Source organism: Betta splendens, chromosome 3 (genome assembly GCF_900634795.4).
Source record: "Betta splendens chromosome 3, fBetSpl5.4, whole genome shotgun sequence".
NCBI lineage: Eukaryota > Metazoa > Chordata > Actinopteri > Anabantiformes > Osphronemidae > Betta > Betta splendens.
In genome coordinates, this window is record NC_040883.2 from 5,305,101 (window position 1) to 5,331,901 (window position 26,801).

Below are 26,801 nucleotides of genomic sequence, written 5' to 3' on the forward strand. Positions count from 1 at the left end.
TATTCCATAGTGCTGTGAGACAGACATGGAGATCCCCCTCGGGCAGGAGAACAAAGGAGCAGGTGCAACTTCCTTCTCCCATTCACTTGCATGTTAAACTGACACAGTGCCAGCCACTAATACATGAGCTGTAATACACACGACAGGGTGCCGCCTTTTGTTTCAGCAATATGCGGCCCGATTTTGCAAACAAACCCGTGTTGAATACAGCCACTAGATGAGCACGCTTGAACCCAACAAGTTTGCACAATAGCATGCCAAATGACAGGAAAATGAAATGTTTTACTGGCTCGCTGACCTGAATCCTAATAATTCTTTTAGGAGCTTCTTGTTTCCTGTGAGACTGAGGTGCTTTAAAATTCTATAAGATGAAGCAGCAAAATAAAAGATTTGATGTTGGTCAGAACATGTTCACAGAGCTCTCCCAGATGTCTAGTTTAAAGTTTTGTTTTGTTGTTGAAGTTGTAGCTACCAGAGTTGTAGTTTCACACCACTGGACTGTTTCCTACATATGGTATTTGATGTGATCAATTCGAATTATTCTTATATTGCTGGGCTCTCTGAAACATGTGTTTTGTTCACACCCCAGGCATTAGTCAGATTTTTTTGGACAGATCCACATGTTTAATGTTGACTGGTCACATTTGGTCCATTACGTGAATCAGTCTCAGGTTTGAACGGTTTTTACCTACCATACATGTGCAAATTTGAAAATGAAAATGAAAGCACTACTTAAAATAACAACAACAGTGTCAGTTGTTGTTACAGTCAAATCCTCCATGCTTCGTTTCCATATTTTCCTTCAGTTTGACCTGAAGCTTCTCTGTGAATGTCCAACTGGTATTCACTTGATGTGTCTGTTTGCGTTTGTGTTGTATTAGGTCAGGGGTGTCCAAACTACAGCCCGCAGGCCAACCGATGTCCGCGATTCATTTTAATTGGCCTACAGCAAATCCCATATTTATACACCAGATAATGGCCCGCCAACGAAACCTTCCGGTATTACATTTTTTGGTCTGAACTGTAGGTGGAGCTACTGAGTTGATCAAGGCAGTTCCTATACAAAACAAAACCAAGGAGCGCACTGAAAATGACAACACCAAAGAAACGTGGGAGACACATTTTTGAAGCTGTGTCAAATGCAGTTGACAAGATGTGACTTAAATGGCACAAGTTGTGTAGAGTTGCAACGGATGGAGCGGCAGCTGTGACAGGCACAAAGGAAATGGCCTCTTTGGTGTGCGCCAAAGTGGTGGACAGCGGAGGTGGGGCAGTTAAAATGCATCGTCTGTAAAATCCACGAAGAAGCACCGAAGCTGAAGTCTCAAAGAAGTGATGAATACTGTTGAAAATCAGTAAACTTAATTCCAGTACGAGCACTCGACCGCAGAGAATGTCAGACTTTCTTAACTGACGTGGATGCTGAATACGGGGACCTGTTCATTACTACCATATAGACGTGCGCTGGCTAAGTCGGGGCTTCGTGCTTTATGGTTGACAGACCTGGCGTTTTTAGTTGATCTTAACGAACACCTCACTCAACAAAAACCTACAAGGCGAAGACCAACTCGTACCCCAGCTTTACGCTCCGACTGTTTGAGCCAACCTTCAATGCATATGTTCCACATGCTATATACTGTAGTATATAATTTATTTTCTATGCCAGCCCCCTCCATGTCTGTCAAGAAAAGCAGCTGTTTTGAGAATGAACTTCCATCCTTTTTTTTTTCCCCAAAAAATGTGTTGAGGGCCGATTGATTTAGTTCACTTAAATAAACCAGGTAAGGCAATATGTACTTCACCTCGAGCAAGTGGCCCAGTTGTTTGTGTATTTTACTGCATATGGCCCTTGGTGAAAAACGTTTGGATCCCCCCGTACTAAACCATGACACACTGACAGACATATGAGGGTAAACCATTAAAGGAACTCGTCTGATCTCATCTGATGTATATCTGGTAAATGTGGTGTAAAAATATATCTATTATCTCACTCTATGATTTGTAAGTGTGAAGTTGTCCCTGCTAATAATGGACTATTATGCTATGAGGATTCATACTGTTTCAAGAAAGAGGCTTTACAGACCGGTGTAGATTGATAGGTAGGATAATGTTTCCCAACACCACAGGCCTCTATAGCGCACGTTATGAAAAGCTCTGCAGTGAAAGCAGTGAAACGCATAAAATATATAGGTCAAACAAAGGTGTGGTTAGACTTCTCCTACAACACAGCTGGTTGCTCCTGAAAAGACCAACGATCATTCATCAAAGACCTTGTGATTATCAGTTGCCATCAATTATTGATGGCTTGTCTGGGTCAGCGGTGATGTGGTGCTGGCTGGTCGGCAGTGCTTCTGGAAGCAGTAGGAGTAGCTGTGTGGCCTGCAGCTTTGGCCTGTTGTTTTGTTTGAGCAGCAGCAGGTGGCCTGCGTCCTTGGGTTGGTGTTGCTTGTGAACCCGAGCCCGCTTGGCACTCCAGCAGATTCCCAGGGGACTTGACTGATCAGGTTTCTGTGTTTAGATCTGGTTGCGACATGAAGAGTTGTGTCAGTATCTGTGACCAACGCACCCTGGCACATATAAACACAGCTAGGTTTCACTCATGATGTACCATGATGTAAAGTAACAATACATTTATAAATGCATGGAGAACTATTATGAATACTGCAGACATACAGTACATTTGTTTTATTTTTCGCCTAACTGCTCCGCGAGCTCGAGAGCGGCCTTGACAGAGGAGTTCAGATATGGCGTGATGAAGGACGGCTACCCGGCCTGATAACACTGATAACACATGAGGGCTCCGTGACAAAGTTCAAATTATTTCCAGGTTGCCGGCAAGTTCTACAACCCTTATCAATAAATCCTGCCAGTTGCAGCAGCAGTTTGTTATGACAGATGTATTTTTTCACATGACAAGCAGAACTACCTCTCAATTACGAGTATGCATGTTATGAGGCTGCCAGCACGCAGCCATGACAGCTGCTGTTGAAATGCAAACATCTGCTCATTCAGGGGTTATTTTGGAACCTTTCAAACTGGGGCAGGTAGTTTAATTACAGGTTAGAAGAGGAAAGTTTGAATAAATGCTGTACACTGCAGCAGAGCTTAGCATTACCCTGCCAACTGCATTTCTCTCTATACAATGGGCAATTCTTTACAGAACAGAGGCCCTGCTGCTTCCAAATGTATCATTGCAAGCTGATTATTAATGTGGATATGGTTTCATTGTTTTAATTCATGCCCACTGTTCCAGTCTACTTTAAATGTCTTAAACTAAAAGGTTTCTGGTCAATTGTTTGTTACTTGCTTGTTGACTGTAGTGCAAAAAGGAGGAGAGGCTGCTGCCTACAGACGGCTCAAGGTGATGCTTTTTTATCCCTGGTGGAGGTTTTTACATTTTCCCAACATAAGCGTTTTGGGACAGTTTTGGTTATTCACTGTTTCACTGTTCAACCTTACATCTGTCTAAAAGTCTTAACGTTCAGCTACTTTTACTGTGCATGGCAGGGTTTGGTAATCCACATCTGCAGATTTAAGTGAATTGTCCACATCACGTTAGCAGATCTCCACATCTGGTGCTAAAGACTGCAAGCTACTAACTGTTTAGTCTAAGTAACTGCTGTTCAACAAACACAAAACGATGTGGTGAAGAAGCACAATGCGTCATAGAATGTCTGCTACCAGCTAGTAGCCTGGAGGAATAATTACAGCACAACAAAGCCACACATTATGGTACACTTACAGTACTGTACACTGTACTATATATATATATATATATACATATAGTGAAGCTCTGCATACATTCAACATGAGCCTAAATTACACATTTCCCGCCTCCTAACAGCATGTCAACCTGCCAACCTGTGTATGTCAATTATGCTCAACTTGTGTAAACACACTCTGCCTTATGTGTTTCTGTTTTTACCCACATACTGTAAATCTCTTTGTTGAAACACTAATCCTGTCTCCTCCCTCAGGTTCATTCCAGCTGCCTTACATCGCCATTAGTGTTCTCTCGCAGCAGGGTCCCTAAAGGGGGGTGTGGATGTGGGCAGCTTCACATATGCTCGTGTGTGTTCATAAAGCAGAGAATCCGTTCCTTTTACTGCACATGTGTTTTTGAACTGTCTACTTAAACTCCTATAATGTTCCTTTCCTCTCTGATGCAGTGGTGAGACCGCTCTCACAGCTCAAAGGGATATTTCATCCTCAGCTGGGTTTGTGGAGGTGGGGGTAGAGGGGGGGTGTAGGTCACAACAAACACTGTCCTTGTTAACAGAACATGTAAATAAATAGACACATACCCACGCTGAACTAATCAGGAAAACAATTACACCCCCATTTAAAATGTTCCAGTGCACTGCTGTGAGGATGACAAGTAATTTCCCACTTGTTCATTTTATGTCCCGCAGCATCCAGATGAGAAGATTAATGATGCCTTTCAATGGGATTTACAAACGCTACCTATCAAATACACTGCCTCACCCTGTCATCAATGACAACAACAGACGCTTTATTAAGGCAACCAGTTATTAATTGAATTCCTTTTCCAAATAATTGCAGCACATAATCTAGCTCCTCCAGATGAATTTAAATTTTATGAACTGGAGACTTTATGGAGAGAACAGAGGCCTTGTCGTGCCTTTGTGACTTTGAAAAGGCATCACATACATTTATTGGGGCATTTTAAAGTGGAACTAGAGCTCTCCATTCATTTTGTAGGCTGTGTTATGTTTGAGCTCTGTTGTTTAGTGTCATATACTGAACCATCTGCTTGTGTTCTGTGAGCCCCATCAAATCTGACTTCACAACATCAAATGTAATTGAACAGTGCAACATATTCAGCACATCATATTCTCACTGCCATCAAAAATTAGAATCACAACTGGCTTCAGAAGCAAAAGCAAATCTCGGCATGCTAAATCAATTTCAACATTTTGATGAGGTCATGAATTTCAGGGTATAGGAAATTGTCAGGTGGCGAGGACGTGCAATGTTGTGGTGATAAAGAGAGAAGTGATGATCATGTGTTTTGACTGGAGGCTGGAGAGACCCTGTTACCTTTTTGCAGATGAAAAATCCATCTGCATTGCAGCACATCACTGTTTTGTGGCTTTGGAGCTGCACAGCTTTTAGTTAAAGGGAAGCAGGGAAACTACAATTTCAGTAGCACATTCAAAGTATATTTTACTACCAGTAGTTGAGTGTACGTACAGTACGTCACAAATGCTTGTACATTTTAAGTTTCAGGTGTGTGACAGACCAGATGTTCTTCCTCTTATTAGACACACTCGTGATTACATACCTCGTGTTCGTCAGGTTTAATTTACTAAAATGACTTCAGAGCAGAGTTCACTGGCATCTGGCCGAACATCTGCACATAAATAATTGCTACCCTAATTAATTAGCCGCAAAGCAAAGTCTTGGACATTATGAATGTGTAATGATGGAAAGCAGGTTTTTACTATCCAGATACTTTGGCCCGTGGTAACGGATCACATCGGCTGTGCTTGATTTGTACACTACCTCCTCACAAAGCACTAACGTGTCACTGCAAACATTGTGGAATTTCTTCAATCTCAGTTGGAGACGTTTGTGTGTAGCAGTGTTTTCTTAAGGGTCCCTGTGCTGTAGTTGCCTTCTCCTGCTCACTTTTCAAAGCAAGAGTTGCACCTAAACATCTGAGGTTATTTTGTAAAATTGCCTTTTTCACCACACATACTTTAGTCTGTTGTACTTAATGTAGGAAAGTCATTGCCTGAACCATTAAAAACTGTTAAATGAAAAACATTCATTTATTTGCCACATGCCCTTATGACAAGTAGCTAAGTTAAAAAAAATACAGTAGCTTGCTGTGTTTATTGCTGCTAGTCGCCTCACGCATATAAATAGCAATTCACTTTTGTTGAACTTATTTTAAATGGCAGGGGTTTTTTACCACCTTGGTGACGGCGGAGTACAAAAGCATAGCTGATTCCATTTGAATTAAAGGAACAACCTTGCAAAGCAACGCTGAGATTTAATATAAAAAAAATAAACACTCTCCGAGGCATATGATTAAGCTGTTGACGTTATAAGTTGCTTGTACGTTTCTTGTGGTTTTTAATTAGTATTCTGATCAGCACAGAAACAGAACTCCGACACTGTTTTTAATTAACCTATGCAAATTGAAAGATCTTTCATGTTCATAGTTGTGTATACTTTCTGCAAACCTTTCAAACACTGCTTTATTTTTTTTGTTTTAAGTCCTATTTAAACTTTGTAATTTCAGTTCAATTATATCACTAGATTTCTTTCTAATTTTGTTTTATTCTCGACTATCTAGTTGAGCATGTCTTTTACAGGTTTGCAATGACGACAGAAAAGCCTCCACTAGTTTCCCCAGACGAGGCTTTTTCTGTCACCTTGAAATATTTAGAGGTTGTTGCAGAAGCAGTCATTTCTGTAATTTTAAATTTCCTGCTGATATTGCAACAACGGTGGTGATTTCTAGCCTGAAATGGCCACTATAGTCTTTTGATTATGAAACATACAATCACACACAATGCGCTCACCTGAGAGAAAAGGATTACAAGACCGCACATTAGCCCGGTTTTTCCCTCTGATGCCCTCGCACAAATGAATGCCTTTGAGCAGCTACAGGAAACTGCAGGGTTAGTGGTGCAAATCTCTCTCGTTCTGGGGCTTCCTGCACGGACCACAATAATAGGCTTTGCATTGTATGTGCCGTATGTGTTTTATTCACTTTTACGCCTTTAAAAACACTGCTCAGGTTTTGCTGAACAAAAGCAGTCTTTGTATGCTGTGCGGGTCTAGACGTGGATGTTGTTTTAGGGATCTGCCACAGTGAAGCAGAGGTCACTCAGACACAATCTGCAGCCTGTTTGGACCGCATGGCTGTGTCAGAAACCACTGCATAACTATTAGGATGTTCTTTGTTGCTGCCTCTGACTGAGGCAACAGTGTACACCATCATTCTTCCTTGATGCTGAAAGAAGTGAAGATTATTTATTTGAAGGTAATTAATAAACACAGTGTAGTGCTGTGGCTGAACTGCTGAACTGTGTATTAGACTGATGGCAGCTGTTCCAATGTGAATCAGATTATGTCCATGTTTGTGTCCTTGTTCTTTCAGCCTGTGGTAGGTTCTGTATTCACTGTATAGGCTCAGCTTCTCTGAGCTCAGTTTCACTGACATGACGTATTCGTAAATGTTCTGGCGACGTTTGCGTGATGTTTGAAACACCCCCTTCACTCATTTGTAATAACAGCCAAGGCAGTGTATTCATTCATCAGTTGATCAGTCAGTCTGCCAAGTCAAAGCTAAATTTGAATTTGGGTGATTTAAGAAGGATGCAGTTTGAACCGAATACGAGGCAAAATCGTCATCACAATGACACTTTATGGCCATTTTATCAATAATCATTTCATTCATGATTACTTCATCATGCGTTACATCATGAAAGATTTGTTTGGCTTTTTTGTGCTTGTGCATTGTTTTCCTGATTATTTCACTGAGCGCGCTCTGTTGGAGGTTTTCAATCACACTGGTGGATGTCTCCAAATATCCCCCCAGGCTGTGTTCTAGTTCCCCCTGTAGCTGTGTGCAGGATGCAACTCTAATGTGTTGTCATATACTACGAGTTAATATAAGACCTTAAAGAACACACGTGTGGTAGAGGAAATGGGAGATAAATGCTAAATGCAATCACAATGATTGCATACATGTCAAATGTTCTTGCTACAGTATGCATGTGAAATGTACATGGAGTGTTTTCTTTTTTTATTACATCTTACTGCCTTTGGAGATTCAGCTGCAGTATTTCAGCACTCACTGTGGCACCGTTCTGCACCCTGAGGCAAGGTCAAATGTCTGAGTGGGTCTGACTCAAATTCTGTGATTGGTGGGGGTGAATAATTATTGTCCATCACGTTTAAAAATTACACTTGGTGACAGATGTTCTAGCTGAGAAGAAAGTAAAACAAGTTGTGCGTTCAGTAGAGGATAAAACAATCACATGTGGAAAATATACACAAAAAGTGCCTCATCAACTGTTGCTAAGTTTGTTGTGGTTTGTTGTTTTCACCAGTGGAAAAGCCAGAAGCAGAAAATGTTCTTTTAGTTTAGTTAAGTTTCACATAAAATTTCACAGATGCTGTTAGTTAGGTTACATTTACCACCATGCACAAGCTAACTTCACTTGCTGGTGGAAGGCTACTTGTTCAATTACTGAAAAGACACATGTTTTAAGTTCTAGGCACTTTATAAAAATCTATACGAGCATTAAAATGGATATGCACAGACAGAGGGAGCGTGAGCTTCATTAAAAACATAATGCTGCTTTTGGCTGGTCTGACTGGCTCAATAACATCTCAGAGGAGTGTTGTTAATATTCCACAGCAGTAACAGTTTTAATAGCTCCGGCATTTGTTAAACAACGCTATCAAACAGGGACAGGCAGTTTTGATCATACTGTATCTCTGAGCGGTGCAACGCTGTTAATTTGTCTCTAAGCAAGTGAAATGGTATTTAAAACAATGTAATGACTGTCTGCAGCAGGATTTCTTAGCGTTATCTCACCTGTTTTCATGTCTTAAAAGTCTCAAAACCCCAGTTGTCAGGTTGTCATGCTAACACTTTTGTAATCTGTTTTTAAAAGCATGCAGTGTCTGCAGAAGGTTATCCAGTTATTATGGCACTTTTCTCACCTGCTGAAATTTTTATTTATGGGTTAAAAATAAAATATTCAAGTGTAAGTATGCCTATCAAGCGATTCCATGTGGAGTACCTCACCCTGAGGTTAGCCAAATGCTGCAGGGTACTTTGTCTTTTACTGCATGTGTGGAGGACGTTTGCATAAAGATGAATCAAGGAATTCAAGTGTTTTGATCATAGAGAGAACATTAACTATATGATTCTGTTATGTTGCAGCTGATAATGGGGGCAATATGTCACTGTCCATGTTGCTGTTAAGTACATGTGGTAGTGTTAATGCCACACACAAGAGCCAACAATAACCTGCTCCAGTATTTACATGAAATTGCATAAAAATACATTATTATACATTATACTTATGTTGTGGATTGAATATTTAACCAGTGTATAAATAAAACATTAAATGATCGCAGTGAATCAAAGTCTTGAAAAAGTAAACACAAGTATCCAGTTTGTGTTCTTTGTTCTCTGTTCACACTGTACGTAGCAAATAATAATGACTGAAACTTAAATTGAACCCTTGAGAGCAATATTGGCTGCTTCCACGTTTTAGCACATAAGAAAAGCCGTGAAAGCATAATGTTTAGTGAGCATGAGCAGGAGTGATCAGATCCAAGTAGATGGAGGGCACCTGGAGCTACAGGACAGTATATTCTGTACACGCCGCCCTCCACACGCCAACTGCCTCGTGGTTTCACAAGGCTTCTTCATTTTAATGGGCGCTGAGCCGCTTCTCTCTTACTTGTTTGTTAACTCAGTATTACACTCTGAGTGTAATTGACTGCCACTGGCGTTCTTCACTGCTTTACATTTTGCTCATCCATAAGTATGATAAACCATTTAACAGAATGATTTTTTCATGCAAAACAGTTGCCAGTGCAAACATTAGCTTTCATCTGCTACTTAGCAGACTGCTGAAGCATTTTGCTTAACAAATTAGAGAGGGAAACTAGACCCATATTTCATTATCACCATGTAGTTTTTTTTCTTCTTTCAATGACCCATTTTTACTTTCTTCCACTCAGCAGATGGAGAGAGCTTCAGCAACAATTAATTAACAGGAATTAGTAGCATTAATTAGAACAAAAACATCTAGGAACTCATTAGTGTGATATGGATAACATTTACTCCGAGAGTCAGCCCATTGAACTTTTAATGATAAAAAGCAGGTTAGCATTTGCAAATGCAGAACACACCCTGAATATGGTTTAATTGAACAAATAGAGGACACTTCATTATTAGCAAAGTGCTTTTCTTGAGTTTGACATCTTATTGGATCAGCTTTGCTACAGTAGATCATTTGATTTCTCCCATTGACATAGCAGGAATACAGTTTTAATATAAAACACCACATTTACAATCAGTCACAATTACATACTCAAATGTTAATTACACCAGAGATGTACAGCATGTCCAAGGTAGTTTTTGAGTAGAGGTCTTTTAGATATTTATCTTATTATTCACTTGCTTGTTGTTTCCCTGTGTTTGATGCCAGCTGCTTTGTTGAGAAGCTGCAGACTAGCACATTGTAAGAGCATGGCGAATGTCAATATGTCATTTTCAACCACAGTAGCGTTGATGGTTCCAGTACAGTATGTGCTTCAGGCTTTCTACCATTTGGGCCACAATTCTTGTCTTCATCTCATTATCCATGTCTTACATTTCCCTACAGTTGGTAGAGCTGTTTGTTCTCAACAAAAGAAGCCAGTGATAAAGACTTGAAGATGAATTTAATATCTCCATCAATTCTTGAGAACCATTTAGAAACACTTTTCACTTACAGTAGCACAGCCCTGTTAGCTACTCCATAATGACATATTGCCAGTGTAGGAATCTGATGCCCATATACCATTGACTAATACTAATTAGTCTCACCTTTCCAATCGTTGTGTTCATACACAAAGGGAATAATTAAAAGGGATTTATTGTGTACTGCAGAAAAGATTTAGCACCTGACAAACAAGCATTTCCTTCTTCTTTACACACATTAGGCATTAATGAATGTAAAGGTTTGACTGGTGCTCGTCATACATGCTTAGCTCATCCAGTTTGGGCTTGCAGAGGCTTGTAGAGGGATATTCTCAGTGGCCTCAGGCTCCCTGAAGAAGCAGTTTTCTCCTCCCTTTTTTTGAATTTGACAAGAAGTGTCTTTCCGTATTATCATCATCTGTCAGAGGCAGCAGTCATTCTTTTGCAGTATCGAGTGAAACAATAGTGTCTGGGACAACGGTTACTTTCTACAACACATGTGGTGTTAAATGTGTTTTTGATGACTAATGACCTATATTTGTATTTTTTTGTATTTGTTTTACAGCTTGACACAACCCCAGTTGTTTGTTACTAGGTGATGTTTAAATGTTATTTTTAGCTGGCTAATCAGTTGACTTGTGATACTGTCTTTGTCCTGGTGATTTTTGGTGGGTCGTCCAGTGAGAAATAGCATAAGATGCAATAGTTTTACCAACAAAACAAGTGTATTGCTATTATTGTTTGCACACATTTTAAGTTGTAATGTTTAACATAAGCGTTGGTGTTTATGCACTGAAGACAAATCTCAATCTGTTTAAGGCTATACACATAAAGAGGAACTGCGTTTATAACAACACACAGTACAGTTTGTAATTTGAATGCAAATAGTTGGATGAAAATGTATAAATTCAGTGTCAGTCTATTGAATTCCATTAAAATTTATGGCGACAAATAACCCGAGAGACAATTTTCTTCTGAAGAAATAGGTCACAGATTCAATTACAGTCACTGAAGCATGGACTCAATCTATCATGCCAAATTAAGTGCATTTTAGCAACCTACTTTTCTCTGAGAATTTTATAGACACATTCAGTCAAGTGGAGAGATTCAGCTGAAACAAAATTATATCAGCTTTTCTGTCTGTGTCTAATTTATTGTGGTTTTAAAAGGTATAAACTTTGGAAAATCATTCTCTCCCCATAGAAAGCTGTTAACTCTGAGCCGAGTTTATCAGCTCAGAGGTGAGAGTCTCGCCTCTCTCTGATTCTTTTTACACGTTAAAGACTTGCAGAGATTGCCACTCACTTATACCGTGCCAAGTTTCACCTGCAGTGAACTATGAACGGAATATAATGGCATCATACATTTAATCATGTTGAGGTGTTGAATGTTGTTGTTCGCTGTACTTGAATATTGCCAACCCTGTAAATACTGTCTATGAGTCTAAATGCAATGGCAGTCAGTCCAATATCTGGGCAGTTTTTGACTGTTTGATATTTTATAGTATATCATTACTGAATACATTGAAATTGTACATGCATATGTACTGTGTATGGAATTATATATCATCAGTTCATCAAAGCAGACTCTGTTGGTTTGTAGCATCCTTAGCATTCTCTCAGTCAGCATCTTGCCATTGTCACCTGGAATTGTTATTCAACAATCTTGAAGGTGTTCCCAGAGGTGCTGAGCAGTTGTTGGCTGCTTTCCCATCACTCTCCTCCTTTGAGTAATAGCTCTTACATAACCTAGGGCTGTGTGTAAATCATTCTCCTCTTGGAAAAAGAATGATGGCCTCTCCAAGTGCAAACCAGATGGGATGGCATGCTGCTGTAACATGCCTTGGTAGCCATGCTGGTTAGATGCCTCCTCCGTTTTCATTAAGACGCCAGCAAACTGACCAGCAAAGCACCCCTCACGCCCCCATCACACCTCCTATGGCTTAAAAACAGAGTCAGTACTCAACATATTTAATAAAAACTACTTCATTCAAACAGATAAACAGCAGAGAGGAAGCAGAAAGTTTGGGGATCTGTAGATAAAACACCACGTTTGAATAAAAGTTGTACATTACACCTGTCAAACGTTTTCTCACTGAGGAGTCAGTCAGTCCATCTGCCAATGGAGAGAAGGTTCAGCCACAGTACTACGATTTTAAACAGTCTCACTCAGTGTTTAATTAGCACATTAAAATGCTTCTGTCTTCACAGGTTTTCTGCAGTGCAGAGTGACTGCCACAAGCAATTCTCCTCTGTTTGATGTTATTTTGGATTATTTTCGTTATATTTTTAAAACGTGTTAGTGAAGTGTTGCTATAGTAGTTTTTCCCTGTTGGTACTGTTCAACAAGATAACTGGAGGAGTGAATAAAAATCTCTAACACACCAGTTAAGTGAGTCTTACTTTTGTTGAATGCGATGTGGGCACATGACACATGTCAATATTTGTAAACTTTCAAAACTAATGCTGATTCATGGAAAATTATAAAAAATTAGATTTTTGGTGGTCAAAGGTTAAATAGGTCAAATGTGACAACAGTCGTTTGCATATATTGTGGACTATAACAGATTACTAATGCTAATAACGCTATAGGATGACCGTAAGAGTCAGCACTGGTCCATCTCATCCATTTAGTGTTTCCAGCTCCTGTCTTTTTTGCAATTTTTGGCTGTTTGACCTGTTCTAAAGATACAAAATCAGTATGATGTTAAAAGAAAATCAACATGTCTGCTAATTTAGCTTTGAAGTGTGTGACACAAAAACCCCAAACTCCAAGTCAAATTGATGAAAAACCCATGAAGGAATTTTGTGTATAGTTACCCGGTAGGAACCCAAGTGAAATGCCATTTAGAAGTAGTTTTAGAGATAAGATATAATGTTTAGTAAGTCTGGCTCAAAAGCAATTTCACAAAGACATGTGGAGCTGGATGACACCGAGAGCAGTGATTCATCTACAACTGACACTCACCTCTAAGCAAAAGCTATTTATTGTGTAGTGATATTCAGCAGAGGTAAATACGCTCTCTTGTCATCATCTTGTCATCCAGTGAGGGATGCCAAGTTTGTTTTCTCATTTCCTCTCTGCATTAAAATGATGACTGCTAGTGAAAAGACCAACAATGACCGCGTGAGCCGAGACCTGTTGTTCTTCTTCGCCTCTGCTTTCGCTCGGAATCGTTTCCTCACACAGGTTTGTCATCTGACAGATCCACGCTGAACACATTTGGTAGAAACACTTTTGGCATTACACTCGGCTCCTTTTCTCTGCTCTGTTTGATCTCGGGCTTGTACTATACTGTGCTGGATATTCTCTGCTGGAGAAAAAAAAAACCTCTATAAAGAGAAGCTTTAATAATTCATGATGCCAGATTTAGATTTGTGCTTCACTGCTCAGAAACTGAAAATTCTCCACAGTGGTACTTTGCAGAAGAGCTGTGGATCAGCTTCTTTTATTTACTGTACAGTTCAACAACTTTTTGCCAAACATGATATATTGTTGATCACGTAGCACTTTATATTTAATGCAACAGAGGAAGCATTGGTGTACTGTAAGTGTTACATCCAGGGGAAATGTCGAACAGCTTTGCACTAAAGGCTTTAACCACAGAACCGTGTATAGAAGCTTCCCATAAGGAGCGGATAATGTCCGCAGGCAGTACTGTATATGTTTAATTGAAGTTGTACAGTATTTCAAAATGCAGGCTTTTTTTGTCACATGAAAAATGTCTTCTCCAGCCTGAGGAGTACAGTATTTCATAAGTGTCTGTGCTAAACAGCTACAGTATGTAAAAAACGACTTTACCAGCAGAAACAAGTACCATCATCCATCATTCACGACTTGCCTAAATACTTTATGCTGTATTATTTTGTGTTCCAGCTTTTCCAAGATACCATTGTTTTTGTTTGTTTACTGTAACATTAATCAAGTTACTGTGCAGGGTTTGGCGTAATGAATTGTCTAACTAGTCATTAGGTGGCGTTGCTTTAAGTTTCTGGCCTAGTTACATATAAATGAAATGAATGATTGAGAAATATGCACCAGTCAGTGTGCTGTTTCCTGTGCTAATGCAATGTAAATGGAGCAAAATAATCTGCAGTGAGTAATGTCTGTTTACGTATGCATCATGCATTCAGTGTTTGGTTTGCCTTGCATGCAAAGTATTACCTAGGTAATTGATTTTGCAAGGTTCATTAGGCACAATTTGTATATCAGATGGGCTGGAAAAGAGAGTTGTTGATTACTTAGATCTTGCTTTCGGAAATTGCTTTTTTCACATTCTTATCTGTGTTCCAACCCTAATGGCACCAATACTTTAGTAGTTTTGCTGTGTTAATAAAGTAACACTAGCAAATTCCAACAACTTGCTTTGTATTCCTGCAGGGTTTGTGTGTGTCTGTGTTTCCCCCTCATGTCTGTGGGGTCATAAACAGAAGCGATAATGCTCTAGTTCATCATTAAAATAAAAATATGCTCCATCTTCTGATAACACGTGCACGGACCTGCACAATTACTGAGCGCTTCCTTGGTTTTTCCAAATCACAACCTTCCTCCTGAACGGTACATTTGCAGCCACAAATAAAGTATTTGTCCTTGAACAGGGGGCAGAGATGTAATATTAGCCCTCCTCTATACAAAACTGCATTCCAGTGATCAGTCTCCAGTCGATTTCTAAACAAAGAGTGAAGCCTTATATGTTATAGATCCAAACATGGGTGAAGCTGTGGATGCTTTTTCTGTACCATCCATATGTCTTCACAGAATTTGAGGGATCTGCCATTGGTGGTTTTATGTACTATTTTAAGCATTGGCTGATGAGCTTTGCCTTTTACTGGCAGCCAATTTAGCTGCAGAAATTTCACTAATTCAAGGGCCCCTTCAACCTCTCAATGGCCCTTTGCTGATGTTTGCAAAACCATTAGTGCTTCCACACCACACCTGCCGGTTTAATAGTTCTGTACTCCAGCAGACAAAAATAAATCTTGCAAATTGGAGATGAAGTGGTTTAAGCATTTGCTTGTGGAGGGAGTTAGCAGCTGAAGGCCTTGGTTTGGAACTTTGGACATTTCTAAAGATTGCTGGGCACCATAATGGCTCCACATAAAGCTCTCTGCACAGAGAGAGCCAGTCTAAATATTTCTATATAGCAGCAGAATCACACAGAATCTTTGATGTGAGATCTGTGTTCCTTAGCTCCATTCTGGGTGTCTTAATGACCTACCTCTGTGGTGCTTTAGTACTTGCAAGCTCAATTTGCTGGCTCATGAGCCAGCTTGCCAGCATAATGTTCTTTCTTCTCCACTTATTAATAATAACCCCGACTTTGTGTCCCTCTGAGCCACTGCTCCCCTCATGATGTTTCGCTGTGTACAACATGACACATTGCTCAAACAAATCCAGACTATTTTTAACACGCACATGTGAAATATTTCAAGTGGAGTAAATCAGAAACACTGCAGGTCTACAAACAAATAACAAATTAGCCACAAACTAATTAGCAGAGCATTGAGGAAATCCATTAGAACTGAATCATCTTTGGAATTGTTGCTAAACATAACTATCAATAATTAGTAATCAGAACTGTATTTGTTGTAATGATGAAGAAAATCAATAGTGACAAAGTGTCAGACTCACTGGTGAAACAGTCTGCATCCATTTTATGGCAGATAAAGTTTTTCCCTCGTACGTCACCTCTCTCTAATGTCTGCATGTAAATCAGTGACATTTACAGTAGTTATGCATTTACCATCTCACAATATTTGCATATTCCCAGAAGATGTTTTTCCTAAAATAATTCCCACCCAAACGCATCTATTACCTTGAGTAATTTAAACAGAAAATCTACAAACTTCAGTTTGCCTGAAACGCTGTTCAAGTCCAACTCCCACATTTAATGAGGCAACCGTGTGAAAACACTGATTTAGGCACCCACACTGCTTACTGTATATCTGATATTTTTATGATGTTATCCTCAATTCAGATTACATTGCTATGTGTTTTTCAGCACTACACAGTTTTATTTCTCTGCATCGTTAAATGTCTTCAGCACAGGCACATACAAAAACAATTCCTGTTTTTTAAGTAAGTGGAAGGATTACAAGCTCCTCTGGGGGTTCAGTTTTTCAAAACATTAGACTCATGCAGTCATCTGAACCCACTTGGGATAAAAGCTACTATAATGTCACCCTGCTAAAATAAGGCTGTTGTTCTTCCAATACCAGTGAAATGTTTGGCCAAAATGTCCCCCTCAGTGGTTTTATCTTTTTCCTTTTTTTCATATTTTCAATATTGTTTTTTGTATCAACATAATTTGTTATGTTTTTCCAACCATCCTAATGGAGTTCCCAGTTGTACTTGTTTGTTGTGTTTCATTGCCTCTCGTGTTCAGATCTTCCACCATCTCAGTTGGATGTAGATTGTGTGACTTTGGAGGCCACGTCATGTGATGCATGTGATGTCTTTACTCAAGCACGTCTTTCCTGTCAGAATATGGATTTGTGCCGTAGTTGTCGTAGCACTAATAGACCTGTTGACTCCAATCCTCAGTCAAAGACGACAGATGGTCTAAAGCACATTAAAACGGGAGGAAATGTCAGAAATTGCCTCTTGACAAGACAAATTGATTTGAAAAAATGATTGAGAGAGTGATTTTACGGCGCCAAAGCTGTCATCATCTAAGCTAAATGCAGCAAAAATCTGAAATATAACACAATAATAGAAAGGAAGTCATCTCTGTTATATGCTTCTTATCATTTTACTATACAGTAATTAAAAGAACACAAAGGACGAAAGAAAGGGATATAAAGAAACACTGAATTAAAAGAACTCTCCAAACTTGGCTTTGACTTTGTTGATACGATCACAAATGGAACATTTTCCACCAATTGCTGTATACAGTACATTACGTGCTCTCACAGAAGAATGTTCTCTATGCTGTGTGTATGTAATTAATTCACAAATACAAGTGTTCCCTGCACACTGTGCGTTTTACAAACTCATTTCATTCTCTGTAAGGTACAGTACATTGCATTTTATTGAATGAAATGCATTGCAGCGGTCTGTTGAACACCACTGGGTTATATCACATTACAGCCTGTGTTTCTGTGATTGGATGATAAAGGCTTTACCCGCAGCCAGCTTGACTGGAACAGCACATGAAATATGTAGCTTGACATCATTTTCCTCTGAGCTATTTTTGCCCGATCCTCTTGTCCACTTAGCTGTGCAGGTTAATTGTCTCCTCATTTCATCCTGTGCATGTGATGCAACTTAAAAGGGACATGATTACAAATTCAAATGCTAATTTCCTCTGAGGATCACAAGGTGAAAATGCATGAAAAACACATGCTGGTAGTAACTATTTATATGCAGGGTTATTGGGATAGGGGAACAAATTAAAAAGGCATCGCTCTGGATTATGCTAACACGACAAAATGCTGCGGTGGGGCCTGGTGCTATGTCCATTTGCCTCAGTGAGAGGACGCTCAGTGAAGTGGAAGTGTTTTAACACTGTGGGATAAGAACAGTACTCTCAGGTCATACCCCTGAGCTACAGGAGCTGACCCTTGAATTCATGGACACTGTGGTAATCCATTAAAGGGATCAGGGACCCACACACACAACACAGCAGGCTACGCATACAGTACTGTAGTTATGCACAGTGCAACTAAAATAATTGTCTTGCAATATGTTTAAAATTTCACATTACCCCTGTGGCATCCTGCACTCAATGTCTGTCAGCTAATATAAACTAACGATTACACAGCTGATCTCTGCAGTGCCAGTGGCATTGCAGTAATTGGTGGGTTGTACTGCAGTGCTATGGTGTTATTTGCTCTTGATGGGTGTTGTATACTGTCTTCAATTGCTAACAGTTGAAGTTTAGTATAATAGCCAATAAATAAATAAAGATGTTGCCTCTGGGGGAGTAATGGGTCTGCTGATTTAGACGGATTAGCATTTTGTCTTTTTTAATGAAAATAAAAACCATTTTCAAGTAATCAATTCCATGTGTTTCCATGATATCAGTTGGTGATCTCAATTCACATTACAGTAAATAGCCACCCGATGAGCTACATAAATGGTTGTTCCAGAACAGAAAACCTTATTAAAACATCAACATATCAGAGGAAAGCGACATTTGCCAAACCAAAACTTACTTAATTCAGTTTTCAGTTGATGGTGAACCCATGAACAAGACATTTAAATAGAAGTACATCTTATTGTTCTTCAAAATGTTCCCCTTTCATTTCTTTTGAAGCTCAGTTTTACATTGTTCTGAACGTACTTTGTGTCCAGTCGTGTCCTGTTCAGATGTACGGATGTACAGGGAGATTGCTGGATGTGTGGTTCCCCCTGTGAGGCAGAGGAGCAGGATGAAGGTGTGATGGTGTGGGGGGCGCTTTGCTGGTGACTCTCTTGGGGACATTTGGTTAACCAGCATGGCTACCAGAGCATTTTACAAGTTTCCAGGTGTGTAATTCATGCAGCTGCCTGAGAGAATGTCACGTGTGCAAAGCTGTTGCTGATTAACAATCTACAACACATTCTGGGCTCTTTGGATGCTTTGGTTTATTAAGTAGTTCCATACATGCTCTTCATCATTTGAATTTATGTGGATGTAGAAAAACCAATGGAAAAATGAAAGCATGTTTAAACGTTTGCCTGGTACCGTCAGTCGTGGTTATGTAGAGAATCTGTTACGGTTTCATACTGGTCAAAAGCAATTACAAAACATAATGTTCCAGTGTGGTCATGTGTTGTGAACGTATTACTTTACATAGCGTCATTTACTGAAACCTAAGCAGGTTGAGGAGTATCTGCTACTGCCTTGGATGTTTATGTCATTGTAGACAGCACATGCTTAAAAACAAGAAGCAACTCCGTTGATGTACTGTAATAATACTTTCTATCGTCTTGGTAATACAATAAAAAAACTATACAGTACAATAAAAGTTAATCTAGCTTTTTTATAAATAACACACTCTTCTTTGTACGTTAGTAAAAGATTAAAATGAGGCTGACATTCAAGTAGGCAAATATAACCAGCAAATAGCTTTTAGTAAAAGATGTTCCTGCTCGCTCTCTGTACTTTCTTTTTGTGCTCCTCCTCCCTTTTTCGCATTGCATTTCTTTCTCTGTCTCTCCCTCACGTGCGTGCACATACACACTGACCCATGTTAGTACACTTATGCACTGACATACACAAACACAAAGCCCCCGCTGCACCCTCTTTGCAGGAAATTTAATGGTCTCCTGAACATCAGCCAGGGTCAAGCCTGGGTCACAGCCAATTTATCTTAGCGATGCACAGTTAGGGGGCTGTGTATGAAAAGCATCTTTACATTAGCTGGGAGTTGTAATTGATTAGCTAGTGTGTGTACACAGAATAGATTGCAGTTGTACTCTAAATAGAGAGGATGTGATCAAATTGAGTGTTATTCTCCTGACAGGATATAATCATTTGCTCTGTTCCTGCAGTCTTTATTATACACTTTCCTGTTTGCATGGGTTTTTGTTTTGTAGGCTGTAGCAGCCACTAAAAAAGTAGACAGATAGACAGACAGACAGACAGATATAAAGATATAGATATCTTTTCTTCCTTTACCTCATTTCTCAGTTGACAAGCAGCCCTGTTTTATATTGCATGCTTATTGTGCTCACCAGTCTTATCTGGGCTTGGACAAGAGCCAGATGCTGATAGTTATAAGGAATGGAATTGCATTAATTAAGTTCCGGTAACCTGATATGTTGTAACGCAATATGGTAAAATCAACCATTGGCATTTCCAGCATGTGGTTGAAAGCTCAGGGCGCTCGGTATATTCCATAAAAACGTTCCCCTTGGGAAAGAGCAGAGGCCTCTGTGGCTTTGTGGTGATGGAGACTCACCACAAGGCAAGCTTTTGTCTATGTCCTGGTTTTGTAATGACTTCTCATGTCTACTCACAGTACTAAATGCATTCCCATCTGTGAAATGCCAAACAAATTAAATCTAACACACTCCGATTGGATTCAGTCATACTCCTCATTATGGCCATTAGAATCCAATGAGGTATTGCAAATATTTTATTGCCAAATTTAATGAAGCTGCAGTTTTCCATTTGGATTTCTGGGATATTTGCATATGCCAGCCGCACACGGCAGACTGTAATGAAGCTATTTGGCAGAGCTTGGCACACTTTTGTGGCATGGGTCAGGTGTAATTGTGTAGTGCACACAGATCAAAAGTGTATATTAGATTACAGACGCTGCATACAGGTCAGCTGGGATGGTTATCAGTGATGGTGAGCCTATAAAGAAACTGCTTAAAACAATTCCACGCAGGTTCACAAGTTGTAAACCCGCGGGCCAGATTTCACTGAGCCTAATTGTGTTGCAGATGTAATACATATTTATGTGATGAAAAGCTTTTTTTGGATGCATTTTTTAAATGGCCTTAAATTTCCGCTTTTCATTTTGATTCGGTGCACTGTTTGGCTGCACGCCGCCATTTGTGTGCTTCTTTTGAATCTGAATACTGGATAATAATGTGCACTAATGCTGAATTGGTAATTAATCATTGCTTCATTTTTCAGTCAGTCCTTTGGTTAAAGGAAAAAGGTTGCTTGAAACAATGGCCATATCTGCAGTACTACACTAGTGCCATCTAGTGGAGCATGTTGGTGTGACGTTCACGCGGTCAGGGAAATAAATAAAGTGGTTTTGAACGTAAGGGAGAAAACCTCACTCCAAGATGAGCACTAACTACTAGTGTGCAACCGACGAGTGTAACTGTCCGGTAACTCTGCAGTACAGTGCAATGAGGGGGTGTTTACTTTTTAATCCATACAGGATCATAAGACAGGCAAATCAGAAATAAACAAGTTTGATTGAAGCTTGTATATATTTAATATGGTGGAAAATCTAAGAAATCTGGCCATATTCAGCATGTGTGCTTTTTCTTTCTCTCGTGCTTTTTTGAAACAATCCTCACGTAACACAAGAGCACCATCCTGTGGTTATTTCCAGTTAGGCACAAAGCCAGCTGGAAGAAACAGCACACTGATTTATTGAATATACTGTTAATTGAAGTAAGTCTTTACTGTGGAGAGCCGTGCGCATTTGTTTTCATCCACCAACCACAATAATGGGACAATTTTGAATTTACACCAGGTATATTATACACAAATAGGCATAAGTCAATTAGGAGGATAAACAAAGCCAGATGTTCTTGAATCATTATATTGTATGATGCTGTAAATTGTCTCTCGTTTTATTTTGTGACACTCTGAAACAGCTGCTGCTGAGAAGGATTTACTGTAATCTTTCTGATGGATGATGTACTTTGACTTGTCTGCGTTATATCACACAACACAATGATTGTGGTAAGACAAGTCCTGGGCCTCTGCTGTAATTCTGAAATTGAACATGATTCTCTGGTGCACTTTATTCGTGACTATGTATCACGGACGGAGATGTACGGTTTTCTGTGATATGAATGCAGTAGACGTCTGTGTTGTTCAGCGATAAACCAGCATACAGTAGTAAATCAATCCCGTGGCAGAAAACTCCCTTAAGCACAGCAATGGAACAAAAGTGGAGCAAATACTTGACTCTGCTGCTATTTTGACACCACACAGCGGATGAAAGCTGGGCTGGAGTGGTTTTCCTGTCCCCAGGTAAGCTGTACATCATCTTTTGTTTGCTTGGAAAGCCGCCATTACTCTGAATTTGGTCCAGTGTTCCTGCAACAGTTAGCAGAGGAATGTCCAATATATTGGTTTCTCTGCACAAAGGAACGTGAAAGTGAATGAGCACAGCTCCTCTCTCCCTCAGCAACCAATGACTAGATGCCCTGGAGCAAGGCACTTAGAACAGCTGCTTCATAGTCGAACATGGTGCCTGTACTGAGCCTAAATATGAACAATAACAAATGCTGAGTGTAAAAGTAAAGCAGCAAAGTTCCCTTTTATTAGAAATTGTAGTACTTTAAATAGCATCCATCCATCCGTTCCTCCCTCCATCCCTTTTGTTCTATCTTGACTGAGCTTTAACCTGCTCTGAAGCTGTGAACCGTAATGCTCCTGCTGAGGTTCTCCACCAAGTACACTTCATTTCATTTATTTTAGTTAAATCCGACCAAATAATTTTTTATTTTTTCTTTTTCTGATCAAGTTAATTGTGCCTATTCACAGTACTGTATGTTGGCCTCGCTGGAGATAATAGCTGGACTCATGATTATTACATTAATTAAATGATAAAATGCCCTTTTTAAAAAAAATTAAAACTTGTTCACATTAATTGTTTAGTGAATCATAAAGATACTATTTAAATATATTCATACAGCAAATGATTTGGCTTTAAAAAGAGAAAAAGCTGAAAAAGTAATTGCCTTCCCCTTTATTTCTATAGAAAAAATGCTCTTACAACTATACACAACTATAAAAGTTGTACTTCTTTGTCATCACCCTGTCCTATAGTTGCACATACACTTCCCACTCATATATTTGACCAAATGAAACATTGATGTTCCCTGTAAAGCCGCCATCCTTCTTACTACATGTTTCACAGACAGTAGCACTTTGCCAGCAATTTGTTTCAGCCAAGATGTATGGTGTGATAAATATTTAAAATCAAATTTGGCAAAAAGACATAGATGGATCTGCTACCCCAGGCTGCCGTGGGAGCTGCACACAAGTGCAGAAACGTCCCCGCCGAGCCCTTTTCTACCCACACAGAACCAGTACCTGTGGCCCATCTGCCAGACCTATTGTACTGTATCTCTATAAAACTGCTGCTGCATCACTACCCATTCTTGTTTATTAATGTACTGTCTGTAGGTGACAGTACTTAATGAATGTGTGTCAATGCACGCCCTCTGTACTGTATTCTTGTCAAACAGAATTAGTGCAGAATGTATATGTGTACTGTACATTAGCACAGAGTCGCTGGCACGAGGGCCCGTGTATGTTTCTGTACGTGTGACAAGAGATTGGTGGTTGGTGATTTGTGTATGTGTGTGTGTGGGGGGGGGGGGCATCATGTCTGCATGAATGAGGCAGAATGTTGGTGTCTTTACTGTCCAAACACTCCCGCTGTTTCTGCTCATAGAGATGCCAGCTCTCCAACCACCCCCACCTCCTCACACACACACACACACACACACACACACACACACACACACACACACACACACACACACACACACACTGTTGATTTGTTTGCACATAAGAAATTAGCTAACGAGCAAACACATGCAGAGTAACTGTGTGCTGACTGAGGCATGTCTTTGATGGTGGGCATTAAGTTGAGAAAGCAGGGGAACAAGCCAACGCTTCTTGAATTAAGTAAGTAATTAAGTACTTGAATTAAATGATACATTGATTTACTACAGTAATTCATTTCTAAATATGTATAATAAATGATATAAAGCTCTGCAGTTATTCTACAGTACAGTCTGCTGTTAGCCTGCTACTGCACATAGTACAGAAAAATTCATTTTGAGAGAGATCAGCGTGTAGATGATGCTTGGTTGATGTATGACCAATCAAATGCTGGTCAATTCATCACTATTTAACAGTAAATGCCTGGTTTCCAGGGCTTGTCATCTGCTCTGTCATGACTAATGGCCCGGGTTTAGATTCCTGACAAAAGGCATAGTGTAAATAATCTGCTTGGGAACAGATGATGCTCTCTGTGCTATACAGGCGTGACCCCTCCAGCGGCTTTTGTAAACCATTAGGAAAAGTGTATAAAAGTCTCTTCTTTGGGAGTGCTTTGAAAAATATAGACCTTCTCCAGCCATTAATCAGCTTACCTGTGCTGACCAGGCGTTGCTTTATTAAAGCTGGCTCTGAAGAACACCTCATGTCTTTAGCTTCAAAGAAAGGCAACTATTATGAAATGCAGTGCGATAAATATATACAAACAATATTATCTATCTATCTATCTATCTATCTATCTATCTATCTATCTATCTATCTATCTATCTATCTATCTATCTATCTATCTATCTATCTATCTATCTATCTATCTATCTATCTATCTATCTATCTATCTATCTATCTATCTATCATAAGCACACAGGTGAAAGGTAACACATGTATATTTGCATTCAAAGGCCCCTTCTACGTGTTACTGTTATTTTCAGAAGATGCAAAATAAGTCAACTCTCAGACAATCTTACAACACATTAGTGTGTTTTGATGTGTGTATGTTGACCTTTCATGAAACAGTGTTTCCTAAAGTTTCAAAGGTATGCCATCATGCTGAAAGAGTGACAGTAAAGTGAGATTATAAAATTCTCACATCTTTCTCTCTGATCTTATCTTTTTTTGCAGTAGATTCTGAACACCCTTCATAGCAATTAAATGTTTTTCTGATTTCAGGATGAGGCAATAAATCTGCAATCTCTCCTTTGTTGTCGCTCCTCCAGTGTGGTTCTATTGTTTCAGATCTTTTGTGACTGCTCCCGGAAAACCTTGATGTGGTGGAGTGACATTCCTGGTGTCCAGCTGTTAGAAGTTTACTGACAACTTAATTGGGATTTTAAGACTCGTTTGTCTGGCAGTTTTTTTTCTCATTTCATTAATGTGATCATGGTGGGATAATAGATTTTTATTATTACTAACTGTTATTTATGCATGAACCTAGGTACTAAGCCTTCACAGACGTTGCATGATAACACGATAATAACATATTAATGTCTGCAAATATGTAATATTTCATCCTAGTGTTACTGTTTTACAGTTCGAATGGAGGCTATGAACTGTAAATACCCACACTGCGCTGGCTGAGGAGTTATTTTAGTGCACTTACCTACATGCAGCATTGCAGGCATGCTTTTTTCTTTAACTAAAAGAACATCCCACATATTTTCAGCTATGCAACTTTGTTAAGTGTTTCAGATACCTTTAACACACAAACAAGTACAGAGGAGGAGGACGTTGCAGTAGAATGTAGGCTAAAGAGGTGAAAACAGTAGAAAGGAGCCTTTAAAGCAAGCTGAGCCACCACCTGCACATCTTTTCTCTTATCTTAATAAGTAATGAGTCTGCCACCAGCTGACAATGAAGTATTTTGAAAATAGTTCTAATGTATGGCTTTGAAAGAAGTGGCTGGGCATTGATGTATGGCACAAACAGGCTTGGAAACAAGTGAAATATTAATGGGCTGTTTCCCAGGAGTTAATGTGGGATTTACCTGATTGCTTTGTTGGGCGACGGGGTCCAGGATGAAGGTGATGAGGCAGCAGGACAGTGATAGGACTGAGACGTGAAGGTGTGTTGTAGAGATGTGGATGTGTAGAGTTGACTTTCACTAGACGACCTGGAAAATCTGGACATCAACCACTTGAATTAAGAATCATCATTAATTCAGCTCATCAGTGTTGGTCTCACTGCCAAGACTACAACTATCAAACAAATCTAACTATGCTAATTAAAATACGGGTGTAAAATTAGATTTTACAATTGGCTGAATTATATTTTTCTGTTTAAATTAAAGAAAGACACAGCTGTTTTTCATTTGATTAATTCCTTTTATAACTCAGCTTGCCTGACTTTTATTTATTAATCTTACCAGAGGCACGAACTCAATCCATCTCTTTTCCTGTTGCTAATTAATCACCTGAGACTCCAAGGTTTGCACATTGTCAGATCAGGCTATCATATCTGGATACACCACAAGGGAGCAGCAGTGTAAAAGAAAGCAGCTAAGCAGCTTGTTACAATGTATCATAGACCAATTGGGGGAAACAGGATGTTTCAAAACATAAATATACATTTTCAGGTTCCAGTAATGGAAGATTCTTTCGACACTAAATTATTGTAAATAGATTTTTTGTGCTACCAACAGCACTGCACAGTACAGGGCAGCACAGTAATGGGTTAAGTACTTAGCACTTTGATGATGCCTGAAACAACAGTGACGCACAGAATTGAAAGGTTCCGTTTGCGAGTAGCAGTGGCATCCCAGAAAACCTGGAAGCGCCATTCAAGCACTGGAAAGGTCAATAGTTAGAATAACTTGTGTTAAAGGAAAAAGAAAATCTTGGTTGTGCTATCACAAATTGCTTCCAGACTCTGTCTTTCTCTTGGAGCGAGTTATTACCAAAATTGGGTGCAGACACCAACACCATTTCAGCAGAATCATACATTTCTCTTTGAAGTGCAGAGCGACTGGGTCCACTAAATATCAAACAAAGCCTTATTTCTTTTCAAGTCACCCATTTACTGTTAGTGTTGTTTGTGAGCAGTGCTCCACTGGGATTTTACTGCACATGAGGTTAAGGAATGATTTTTTGATTGACAGAAAATTACCCAATATTCCAAACAGATGGCCTAATTTTCCTTGGGTGC

The 26,801-nt window shown here is 39.5% G+C and overlaps 1 protein-coding gene across 22 annotated transcripts in view; it reads left to right on the forward strand.

Annotated features, from left to right (window-relative positions):
- sall1a (spalt-like transcription factor 1a) overlaps positions 1-26,801 on the forward strand; it is a 167,513-nt gene that overhangs the window by 22,902 nt on the left and 117,810 nt on the right. For 5 of the 22 annotated variants that reach the window (XR_008694138.1, XR_008694115.1, XR_008694117.1 and 2 more), the window contains one exon: positions 12,676-12,851. The exons of 8 other annotated variants lie outside the window; for them this stretch is intronic. The gene's annotated coding sequence lies outside the window, so the exon portion shown is untranslated. 9 more of the 22 variants (XR_008694130.1, XR_008694133.1, XR_008694123.1 and 6 more) reach the window with 4 other exon arrangements.